The sequence below is a fragment of the Pseudophryne corroboree genome, chromosome 1 (genome assembly GCF_028390025.1).
Source record: "Pseudophryne corroboree isolate aPseCor3 chromosome 1, aPseCor3.hap2, whole genome shotgun sequence".
NCBI lineage: Eukaryota > Metazoa > Chordata > Amphibia > Anura > Myobatrachidae > Pseudophryne > Pseudophryne corroboree.
In genome coordinates, this window is record NC_086444.1 from 360,113,222 (window position 1) to 360,125,021 (window position 11,800).

At 41.3% G+C, this 11,800-nt stretch overlaps 1 long non-coding RNA gene across 1 annotated transcript in view; it reads left to right on the forward strand.

Moving 5' to 3' along the window:
- LOC135070790 (uncharacterized) overlaps positions 1-852 on the forward strand; it is a 41,397-nt gene extending 40,545 nt beyond the window's left edge. Inside the window, exon 3 of the long non-coding RNA XR_010256948.1 lies at positions 326-852. This is a non-coding gene — a long non-coding RNA (uncharacterized LOC135070790). The remainder of the gene's footprint in view (positions 1-325) is intronic.
- The last annotated feature ends 10,948 nt before the right edge of the window (positions 853-11,800 follow it).

Below are 11,800 nucleotides of genomic sequence, written 5' to 3' on the forward strand. Positions count from 1 at the left end.
TTTATGTGCAAGTGAAAAAATCGCATCCTATTACATTTGCGATTTTCATTGTTTTCAATGGGAAAACATCTGGATGCGATTTTTCACTTGCAATTTTTGGTATATGCTCAAAACTTGCAATTTGTAACAAAATCGCAAGCTATTACATTTGCGATTTTTTTGAAAATGTGCAAATTTGCGGTAAAAATCTCAAATTTTCCGAAATCGCACCCTATTACATTTTGCCTCATATGTTTTAATAATTTATTGTACAGCACCTTATAAAGCAGTGGGTGCACTGTTGCTTGCTGCAGCGCAGGCTGAGCCATCTTGTCCCTTTTTACAGGTGTTAGCTGATGGCTGGGACAGAGCCGATTAACTCTGCAGCAGCAGGGGGTGCATCTCAGAGCTTCATTGGAAGAGTAGCAGTGAACCACACAGGTGCTGCTGTACATACAGGTGTCCCTTCAGTGCTTGGAGCCCGGAGGCAGACGTCTCCACTGCCTCTTGCAGTTACTTCCCTGACTGTATATATAATACTCGTACATGTGTGCTCTATATATATGCTCGCTACTACAAATCCTGCATTTACCCCTGATGTCATCATCCAAAAACACAGACCAAAAACATCCTTCTTTAGATGTATTCACAACACATCAGTTGTGCCATCCCTTTAGTCACATAAATACACACAAACAATATTTAAAAATATATAATTTCATTACAATTAACAATATACTACATATTTACAAACAAATTGCTTGCACATACACTGTATCATTTATTCCTTTTTTTTTTTTTTTTGCAACACTCACATTTGTAGCAGCTTCAATATGCCTCTGTCTTCTTGTGACCCTCTGTGATGTGTTCTGGTCTGCAGATGTCGATGGCTCTGTTCTCCAGATCAGGCACAGAGGATGTTTATTTATTTATTTATTTATGTATTTAAAAAAATATATATAGTAATTTTATTGCACACAAAGCAAAATAAAACATTGCAAAAATCAAAACAGAATAAGTCAACTACATGTACAATTGTTCTTGTTTTTTTAAGTACGTCTGCCAAGGCCTGATATTGGCAGCAACACTAGCTGTGCCATCCCTTATCACTTGGGCCATGAGCTCTTTTATCTCTCTATTAAGAGCTCTGATTTGCGCAGTGTATTCTCCTTTATGTCCTCCATAAAGCTGTCAACAGGCGACACTAGAGGCTAACTACACTTTTTGCAGAATGGGACTCGGGCCTATGCACGTTCCATTTCACTAACTGTTGTTGTCTCATCATCTATCTATAAACAATTTGAATACATTGATTTGATCCTTTGTATATTTAATATACATTTGCATGTTTCCTTTTTTCATACTTCCATTTAGTGCTCAAAGTAGGTCAGACCAGCACTTCACTACAGCAGCTAACACTGGGACAGTGACAGTGTAATTCAGAGGTTACCAAACTTTTTGAATCACGGCGCCCTAGAGTATCAGAATTATTTTCACGGCACCCCTAGGCCAAAGGTTTCTTATTGAGAAATTTATAAAGAGATATTAAATTAAATAAATTGTGTGTATATGTCATCCTTAGGTCCAGTTATGTGGGGAGGGGCAAAATGTGGCTCTGTTTTTCACATATTATACGACTGACATCCACCAGCACCAGGGCCGTCTTAACAGCAGTGTGGGCCCCTGGGCACAGCAATACACTGGGGCCCCTACCCATCCTCCATGGGTGGCGGTGCTATCAATGGCAGCTTTGATATCCCACGGACGGTAGGGGGTGTTCTAGCTTCCGCTCAGCATGTAGGACCTGGAGCAGTAATTTCTGCTAATTACTCCTTTACTGCACAGATGGGGCGGGAGGGAGAACACTAAACTGTAGAAAGTTCACATTGGGCTGAATGAAGGGGCCCCGGTACATGACTTCCAGGGTGGTATGGGGTGTTTAATATGTAAGGGAGGGGGTCGATAGTGGAGTGGGCTTCATTTTCATCATGTTCTGGTGGGAGGGCAGCTTGCTTGACTGCAGATATGTCAAGTTCCTGGAAAAATATTTCTTAGCTTTGCTTGGGATAAAAAAATTAGAGTGTCTCACCTGTCAGCAGGTTCTGGGGAATTGGGGATCAGAGTTCAGAAGCCAGAACAATCCACCAACTAATATACAAAACTGCATATTAGGCATGTGGAGCTTGAGCAGGGACCAGCTGCTTGAAGGCTGATATCTCTGGTTCTGGGCATAGTAGAGACAAGCTGCTAGTGTCCACCGAAAGGGAAGAGTCCCAGCTTTTGAAATGTACCATCAGGAAAACTCTAAGTCATACAGAGCCCGAGATATCTTGATGGTAATAGCAATTAACAGGCTTGGATGGGGACCACTGCTTTGAACTCGGATATCTCTGGTTCCCTAGGGTCGATTTTCAAAAATCTGGTACTCCTGGAAAGAGGGGACTCTCATCTATCAGTCTAGGGCCCTTATACTTTTGGGGCCCTTGGGCAAGAGCCCATTGAGCCCATACGAAAAGACGGCCCTGGCCAGCACTGGTTTTGCCTATTACATTGACCATAAATAATTTTAATTGAACAGTTTGAGAACCACTGGTCTAACTGCTCCCAGCACTGGTCAAAAGCTGCTGCAGCATCTGTTTGAATTTGGCGTCGGTCACAAGCCAATCACGGCTCACGGACCAGCAGCCAATCATGGGTGGCCAGTGGCATTTTAAATTTGGTGCGGATGCCAGCTAATCATTGCTTTCAGACTGGTAGTAAATCAGGGGAGACCAGCAACAAATTAAAACTGCAAAGGAGGAGTAGAGCCAGCCCATCCGTATGCAGCTGGGAGTGCCACACTGAAGGGGGCATCGCCGCTGTCTGAGTCACTGTCACTCGGTCCCAGGTTGTGCTGTAAGGGGTGCTGTGCTGGGAGGTGAAGAGAGAGGAGCTGTGAAGTGAGGGGTGCAGTGCTGTGAGGACGAGAAGCTATGCTGTGATGTGTGCTGTGCTGTGAGGGAAGAGGGGTGCTATGCTGTGATGGGAGATGAGCAAAGGAGTAGAGAGGGAGGAAAGAAAACCTACCGAAGAAAAGAAGGAAGAGTCAGCCATGAAGAAGCTCAAGCAGAAGAAAGAAGAGGATGTCGCTGGCCAAAATGCCAAAGCAAGAAGCTGAGGAATGGAGAGTGCTGCAGTGGTTGAAAGGAAAAGAGCTAGAATTCACTTATTTAAATCTCTATAGAACATAAGGGTTGTCAGGCACTCGGCCCATGGGTGCAGTCAGGTAATGGATTCTAAAATATCTCGAGGTACCCTCTGCATTCTTATTGATTGAAAGGGCTTTGTTTCTGAAGAGCATTCCTAAATTAAAGGGGGGTACACACACAGAGATGTGTGCTGAGCGATCTATCACAGATCGCTCAGCACACATCTTTTCCCCCGCTCAGCACTCAGCACGATGTGTGCTGAGCGAGTGGGGGGGGGGGGGGGGGGGGGTCAGGACGGGGTGGCCATTCACTTCACACACCTGCTAGATTGAGCCTGCATGCAGGCTCAATCTAGCACTGGCCAGGGCTGTTTCTAGCCAATTTGGCTCCCAGTGCGAGATTTAAAAATGCGCCCCCCCCCCCATGACATTAAAAAATGTGCCCCCCCCCCCACACACCTAGATAAAAAAAACGTGCACGCGCACCCGGTAAGGGGGTGTGGCCTCATCTAAATGGGTGTGGCCTCATTTAAATGGGCATGGCCTCGTCTGAAAATACTACCTCACAATCCAGTTTTTGACCCTGCTCCAACAGATCACGACCACCACAGGAAAAAAAAAATCTACCATATTAAGCCCCACACAGTAATGCCCCCTGCACCACATTATGCCACACACCGCAATGCCCTTGATACATTAAATCCCCACACTACGGCAGGCAAGAGTCCCCATTTCACACATTACGGCAGGTGTCCCCATTTTACACATTGAGAGAGAGAGAGAATACTTACAGAGGCGATTACCGCTCTTCGGCACGCCTCACCAGTCGCTCCTCGCGCCGGCCTTTCCCTCTTCCTAACTTGGATCCCCCTCTGTACTTTGCTCGGTGGGGGGGGGGGGAGTTTCGCGGAGTGACGGGGTTGCGTCGTGACATAACGACGCAACCGCGTCATTCCGTGAAACTACGCCCCCCGAGCGGGTTACTCGGGGAGAAATAGGAGGGGAAGTAGGGAGCCACAGTTAGTGCCGCTGCGGGCGCCCAGTGCGGTTGCACTGCTCGCCTGCCCCAAGAAACGGCCCTGGCACTGGCGATAGCCCCGCGCATCGCTATTGCTGGGGGCATACACAGATCCGTGCTTAATTTCTAAGCAATGCTCAGATGGGATGAGATAAATTTGCACAAAATCACATTGAGACATTTTAGTATATAGCAAAATGTATCAAATGTCACAAGCAGGAACAAAGCTAATTTCTCCCCAGCACTTCTCAGAGTATTTATTTGCAAAAATTACCCTGAGACTCTGTCTGAATAAGCTTACACTTGTCAGGAATCTGCATTCTCCATCGCATCACTACTGTGGAACTACAGGTTCCAGCAGTTCAGTTCCAGTTCCAGTTTTCAGTCTACTGCAGCCTGGAGTACACAGTGCTTCAGCTAACTCACTGCTGATCTGAACACCCAATCCAGTTCTCACAGATGCAACATCCAATCATCACAGACCAAGGGGTATAAACTCCAGTTCCTGGCTCAATCTCATCGCCTTGGCCAACATGTCACATTCTGTGAACAGGTGGCTCCTGTTTGCAGTCCTCTGTCTGCAGAGATACCCCTGTGTATTGGACCTGTGGAACTACAGGTCCCAGCAGTTCCAGGTTCCATTCTTCAATTCTTTGTTTCCAGCAATCTCCTATTTCTGGCATTTCCAGGTTGTTTCCCTGTTCCAGTGTTCCTGTGGAACTACAAGTACCAGCATCCACTCCAGCTCTCCTGTGAGTCACATTCAGTGTGCAAGTTCCTGTGTTCCAGTCTCCAGTCTTCATTGTTCCAGGTTGCTACAAACTCCAGCCACAGTTTGCCACAACAACTTGCAGTAAGAGACTTTCTTCCGGTGTTCTTCCATTATTCAGCCTGTGCACCTGATTACCAGCATCTAGCATTGTGCATTGCATTTAGCACTTAACATCTTGCTGTGTTAGGACTGTCTCCTGCTAGGGCCTTGCTTGGCTTAAAGACGTATGCTTCTACAGAGACTGTGTGCTTTGATTGCTATTCGTTATATACCGGAGTTTTGTTTGCTGCATCTGATTTCATTATTGCCTTATCATTTATATCAAGTTTCAAGTTCATCTTCATTGTTCATGTGTTACCAGTGACTTTTGCAACATTCATTTAATCGGACTAAGTTATTATTCATTGTTCCTGTCATCCGTTATCCCTGTGTGATAATAAATATCAAGCGCACATGCGCGGAACTTTTCGTCAGTTTCCCTGTTTCCTCTATCACTCCTACACTGACCCACTAGTGCCCCCTCCGGGGACAGACAAAGTTACAGAATCCTGACAACACTCCATTCAGGTTAACTGGGGAGCTATGGGCTGCTGCTCTGTGACCTTGGTCACCTGATTGGTGCTGTACTCCGTTCACAGCAGATCTGATGACTGGAGTTAAGGGGTGTACACGGAGAGATCCGTGCTTAAATTCTAAGCAATCTGACTATTAAGCACGGATCTCTCCGTGTGTAGGGTGCCAGCGACAGCGATGCACGGTCCCGAGCGTCACTATCACCGGCTCCAGATTTGGCATGCATAAATGCCAAATCTAGTGAGATCGCTCATTTCACCGCTAGGTGAAATTAACTAAACACCCCCCCCCCTCTCAGCACAATCACGCTGAGTGCTGAGCGGGGGAGAGATGTGTACTGAGCGGTCTGTGCTAGATCGCCCAGCACACATCTGCGTGTACGGGGATTTACAGAAGGAGCACAGCAATCATCAGGCTGGCTGTGCTTTATCAGATTACCAATCACTAATCACTGAAAGTTTTTCTATTTTTATTTTCTTTTTTGACTTTTTTTTGTTTTTTACATTGATCAGCCTGTGGCCTATTCAGTGATCAGCCTGTGACCTATTTAGACACACAATGTTGATCACAGCCGCTGGCTCCGAGCTCTGCTCAGGCTGTCAGAGCAGAGCAGGGGTAGACCTGGAGGGAAGCCTGCATATGGCCATCTGAAGATGGCACTATTTTCACAAGGCTCTCTCCGATATTTCTTTGCAATTTTATTTTAAGAAACTTGAGCAGATCACATTTCCCATTCCAAGTAGGGGAAATACGATCTGATTACTAAGACAGGGCCGAATCTAGGGTTTCTCTGGCTGGGTCCACAGGATTATCCACAGGATAACATTGGGATATTGTCGAGCGACAGCGAAAATGGCACCAACACGGTCACGAGCTTTCTGGCCTCCCAGGATGCATTGGGGCCTCCACTATATAGTCCCGCCCACTGACTCAGTCAGATCAGTTTTTTGCTTGGTGCGGCAGGAAGCCGCATGGTCACAGGGCTGCTGTGAAAGCAGCCTCAAGTTTTCATTACTTTATTTTTATAGACTTACTGTTTTGGTTTGAGCGATGTTGCCTTATAGGTAATTGTCTGCACTTCGTCTAATATTAGGGCAATAGATGTTGTCTGAATCAAAATATAATTCATTATAAATAGGCGATGTTACCATAGTGGACAGTATAGTGGATATATATAGTAAGGAATAGATATGAAATAAGTTTGAATGTATGAGGTAATGTTTAGCTGATTTAAGAAATTAGGTTTGTGTATGTGTTTATATAGATATACTGTATATTTGTGTTTTACAGCAAGATGGTAAAAAATAGTGTAGGGAACAGGTTTATTCTGCTCTAGTCATAAATAAGGCCAGAGAGGTTACAGTAAGATCAAGAGTCATTGTAGAGAAAAGGTATTAGGCCATAAATGATAATAGGTATGTGACAGAGCTCTGTTGGTCATTGGAATTCACAGGTGTGCTTACAGTAGATCAGAATCTACTGGTTTGTCTATTGTCCAGTGAAGGTTAAAAGCTAGGGAGTATAAATTAACTACTATGAAAAGAGATCACATCCATTGATAAAACATTGTGTAACCGACCCCAGGAAAACTTGTCAATACAACAGAACTTTGGATGAAAAGACATTCCAGATTTTACAATACTATACTTGCTTAAGGCAGTGTGGACACCACACTTTTATGACACCATGCCTCCGTGAACAGGACACGACAGCCCAGTTCAATGTTTGTTTTATTACACCTTGGAATCTGACAAACCTATAATTACCTATTCCATTGGAAACTATGAGAATATGATAGTTTGAATTGGTAAAATATGAGATAAAAGGACCAGACTTGTAGTTAGGAGTTAGTAAGGAGAGGAGGGAGAAGGAAGGAGGAGAAGGACAGAAGGAAGGAAGTCAGTCAGGAGGAGAAGTCATGGAGAACATGCAGAAGGAATGATTCTTGGGATGGCAATCTTTAACTTGCAAGTATACATTTTATGTTAGCAATTGAAACTGTTTGTGAAACTTATGTCATGTTGTTTTATGTTATGTAACGAAGGAAGCATATATAATTATAATTAGTATATATATCACTACTGTGTATATCTTATTCTGTACGATTTGATCTGCCTGTAAATAAAGAATCATATAAAAAGAGCGGTAATATTCAAGCTTGAACTCTCTTTAAGGAATCTTAACTTAATAACTTCATAAGTCATATGTATAAGGACTGCATATATGTATCAGCCAATTAGTTTGTAAGCCTGACATAATATATTTGCAGATATATATGATAAATGCATATTAATTGAAATATATCCATATATTAAATACCATATATGATATATTAAATATTAATATTCATAAATATGATTCCATAAAGCAATATTGGCGACCACGAATTGGACTTGTTATTACTGAATCTGATTATCTGATTTATAATATTTATGAGGAGTAGCAAATGCTATAAGCTGGCTACCAAATCTGCAGAATCACGGTGGGGATGTATCTATGAAAATTTATTACCATTGTGTAATGTCAATTTTGTATTCTGTATAACCTAGGATAAATGTGTTAGTGCAATATACGTTATTTTAACTAACATAATATCTATTAGGAAGCAGCACCAAAGGCTATAAGCCTGCTGGCAAAATACAAGATCACAGTGGAATAGGTTACAAATGAGAATAAAGAATTTAAAGGCCTAGAATAGAAAATGTGCACAGTGGAAAAGAGTATTTCCAAATAAATGTATAAATGTACCAGGTATTAGAGTTTAACCTTAAGACACCGGTCAATCTTAAGGAGAGGATACCTTCAGTACTAAAAACAAAGAATATATAAATTTAGCATTGAAATGTTAAAAATGCAAAAGTTTTCTGTAGCATTTAGAAAAATGCGCAGAACTGCGGCTCTAGAAGCCAAACAGAAATGTAAAGAAGAATCAGGTTCACGTCTTCGTAAGGCGTGCCTGACCATTAATGCAAAAATGCATTCGTTATTTAAGTCCCTTAAACAGAAAAATAAACAGAAAAAGTTTGGGGCAGAAGCGAAAAGCCTGACAGTTTGTAATCAAATTGTCAAGATCTCTGATGAAGAGATAACATCCAGCAAGCAAGCTGAGATAGAAACACCAAACAGGAATAGTGTTGAGGTATGTGAAACTCTGTACACAGAGTCTACAGGAGTCAGAAATGACTTAATCAGTCAAGATCCTAAAATTAAGGAAAGTTACATGTTGCAGGACTGCATCAATGTGCAGCGCATGGAGTCTGCTATGGTCACACAGACCACCAGCAGAACAGCCTCTGTGGTAAAGGAAGAAAGTAGCAATGTGCCGGATGTGTCTATCATCAGACAGCACATTAATGTAAAGGAGGTAGCAGCAATAGGAGATGTCCCCTATACTGTGTCTAGTAAGGGGGAAGATCATTGTAACTCAGATTATGAGTATTCTGCTGAATACACTCTCAGAGTTCCCAATGTAAATGAAGAATTTGTTATGCCCTTAGGCAAAGGTGAATTGTCAGCAGATTTAAACACTGATAGCAGCAGTACAGTGCACACAGGGGTGGGGAAGTTCCCCATGGTGAAAACTCCCATGGCAACCAGAGTTGCAAACCTTGAAATGTATTCACCTGGAAACATGTTTAAAGGGAAAATCCATGAAATTAATTCAGGAATGCATGTTTACAAACAAAGTTCCCAAACTTATGTAACCCCCACAGAGCACTCAGAGACTTCTAGTGATGGTGCAAATGTTTGCATGCTCTCAGAGAGACCACATGCAGAGTGTCATTCTGCAAACCACACACCAATTAACAATGACAAAAAGGATCACCAGGATGAAAATGTTTTTATGCCCTGGTGCCATAACCATTTTATTACAGGTGTGGAAAGACAGAAAGCCCTGGGACCTGCAATACATATTTGGCAAAGTTTAACAAGTTTCTCTCCCCACAAAAGTAGGTTTTTTCAGAAGCTCCAAGATTCTTCCAAACTAAGGAGCCACACCAAGCAGCAAACGCTATGGTTAAAGACAGTCTGGGACCAGGCTGCATCACAAGGGAGTATGGTCACAAGTGAATACGGTAGTATCATTCCTTTACTTGTTAGATCCAATGAAGCCATTGTTTGCTTTGATGTTCAAACAGCCACAGTTTCCAAATTAAACCTGCATCATATCTGCAGCGACAATTGTGCTGTCATTGACACACAATGTGACAGGAAAGATTGGCACAGGCCAGAAACAATTGTTTGTTTGTTATTCAATCGTTAAAAGACACATTTGTAAATTCTGTACCTGATAACATGCAGCAGATAGGACAGAATGCATAGCAAGCTATGTTAAATCACTGTATAAATATCTGTGATAGTCATTGTATGTATTTTTGTTTGATTCATAGTAATCCTGGCAACCTGTATACAGAATGGTGCAAGACTCCAAAAAGACTCCAATTTACAAGGGAAAAGGTCTTCATTAACCCTTTCATCGCTGCTATCCAGCAAAATCTACATAGCATCCCTAAAGACTGATATATGGACAAATCCTCAAGGAGTTTTCCAGTTTCACAAGAAAGGGGAAGGTTTTCATTAACCCTTTCATCACAAGTAATCATTTACTTGTCTTTCAAACTACATGTACACTCCCACAACAGTGTACAGCACATCTCATCACTGTGATTATACAGAACTGTCTCATCCCTTCATATACCTTAATCACATATATGTAAACATTTGTCTGAGATATATTTTATATCATTGCATATATACCTTGTAAATATTTTATGTTTTTTTTATATATTACACAATAGATACTACCTATGCTTCCTTCGTAAAAGCTTCAAAAGTAATTAAATATCTAATACAGGATGGTATACCACGTTATAACAAATTGGGCCGAGATTATTAAGTGGGATGAATAATTCTCTTAATAAAGACTGTCACAAGTCTAAGATAATTATTTGTAGCATAACAGGGTCACTGTATATGCACATGGCTGCATATAAAATAATATTGGATGGAATTAGATATATTTAAAGCCATTCCTAAATGATATTTAATATCTGTTTGAAGCAAAATTATATTCATTTATTGTATTGATAGGATGTTACTATATACACATCAAAAGCATTTTAAATAATTATTAGTCAAAATATAGGTAGGATAGAAAACGCCTTTATATGGGTTAAACTGGTATAAGTTTATGTAAGATTGAGATGTATAAATAGGTACAAGGTAGAATAAGGAGATTTAAGACTGCATGGTAATTTATTCAGTGAGGAAATACAGAACAGAGTAGGTGTACTACTCACAGCCATTTGTGGTACTATTGCCCGAAGACAATTAAGACCTACTATTAACAAGCAAGGAAAGAAAGAAAGAAAGAAAAAAAAAAAAAGACTGTTTCATATATGCCTGTTCTATTCAAAATCACAACCTGTTTGTGCAAAAGCAATATGGACACTGGTCACAACTGCGGCATTGGATAAACGCAAAGGAAACAGAACTGCTAAAGACTGTATAAAGACTATTACTATTACTGAGGGTCGTCACAAGTACTGAATGTTCAAGACACAGCACTCGACGTACACAGCCCTCTGCCTCAAACAGCGAAATGGCAAGCAAAGGAGCAGCTGCTACGAAGAATTCTACTTCTAGTAATGGTGCAAATGTTGCAAACGCAAGGCCATAATGCAAACGCAAGGCATCTCCAATTGCAAGCAAACCACGCAGATGACAGTCTTATCCCAGTAAATTGCTACATACAAGAACAGCAAAAATGTCCAAACGTACTGATCCAGATACAGAAAAAAGGTCTACAATTGGGCTATGGTATTCCAAATGTCTGTAGAAATTAGTTTTCCTCATGAATACTGAATAAAAACCTCAGTTTTGTCTGCTTTAGTTAAAAAGTAGAATAAGGTTAGGTAAGCTAAGAATTTTTATAGATTTTTAAAATCACAATGGTTATTATTATTACACTTATGGTATATATTAGGGTTACAACAAAAGTTATGTTTTGAAGAAATATTTTGAAATGTATTTGGAAGCAATTACGCTAGTTTAATGTGTGGCCAATCAAAATAATTTCTCATGGCCACAAGGGGGCGACTGTTGCCTTATAGGTAATTGTCTGCACTTCGTCTAATATTAGGGCAATAGATGTTGTCTGAATCAAAATATAATTCATTATAAATAGGCGATGTTACCATAGTGGACAGTATAGTGGATATATATAGTAAGGAATAGATATGAAATAAGTTTGAATGTATGAGGTAATGTT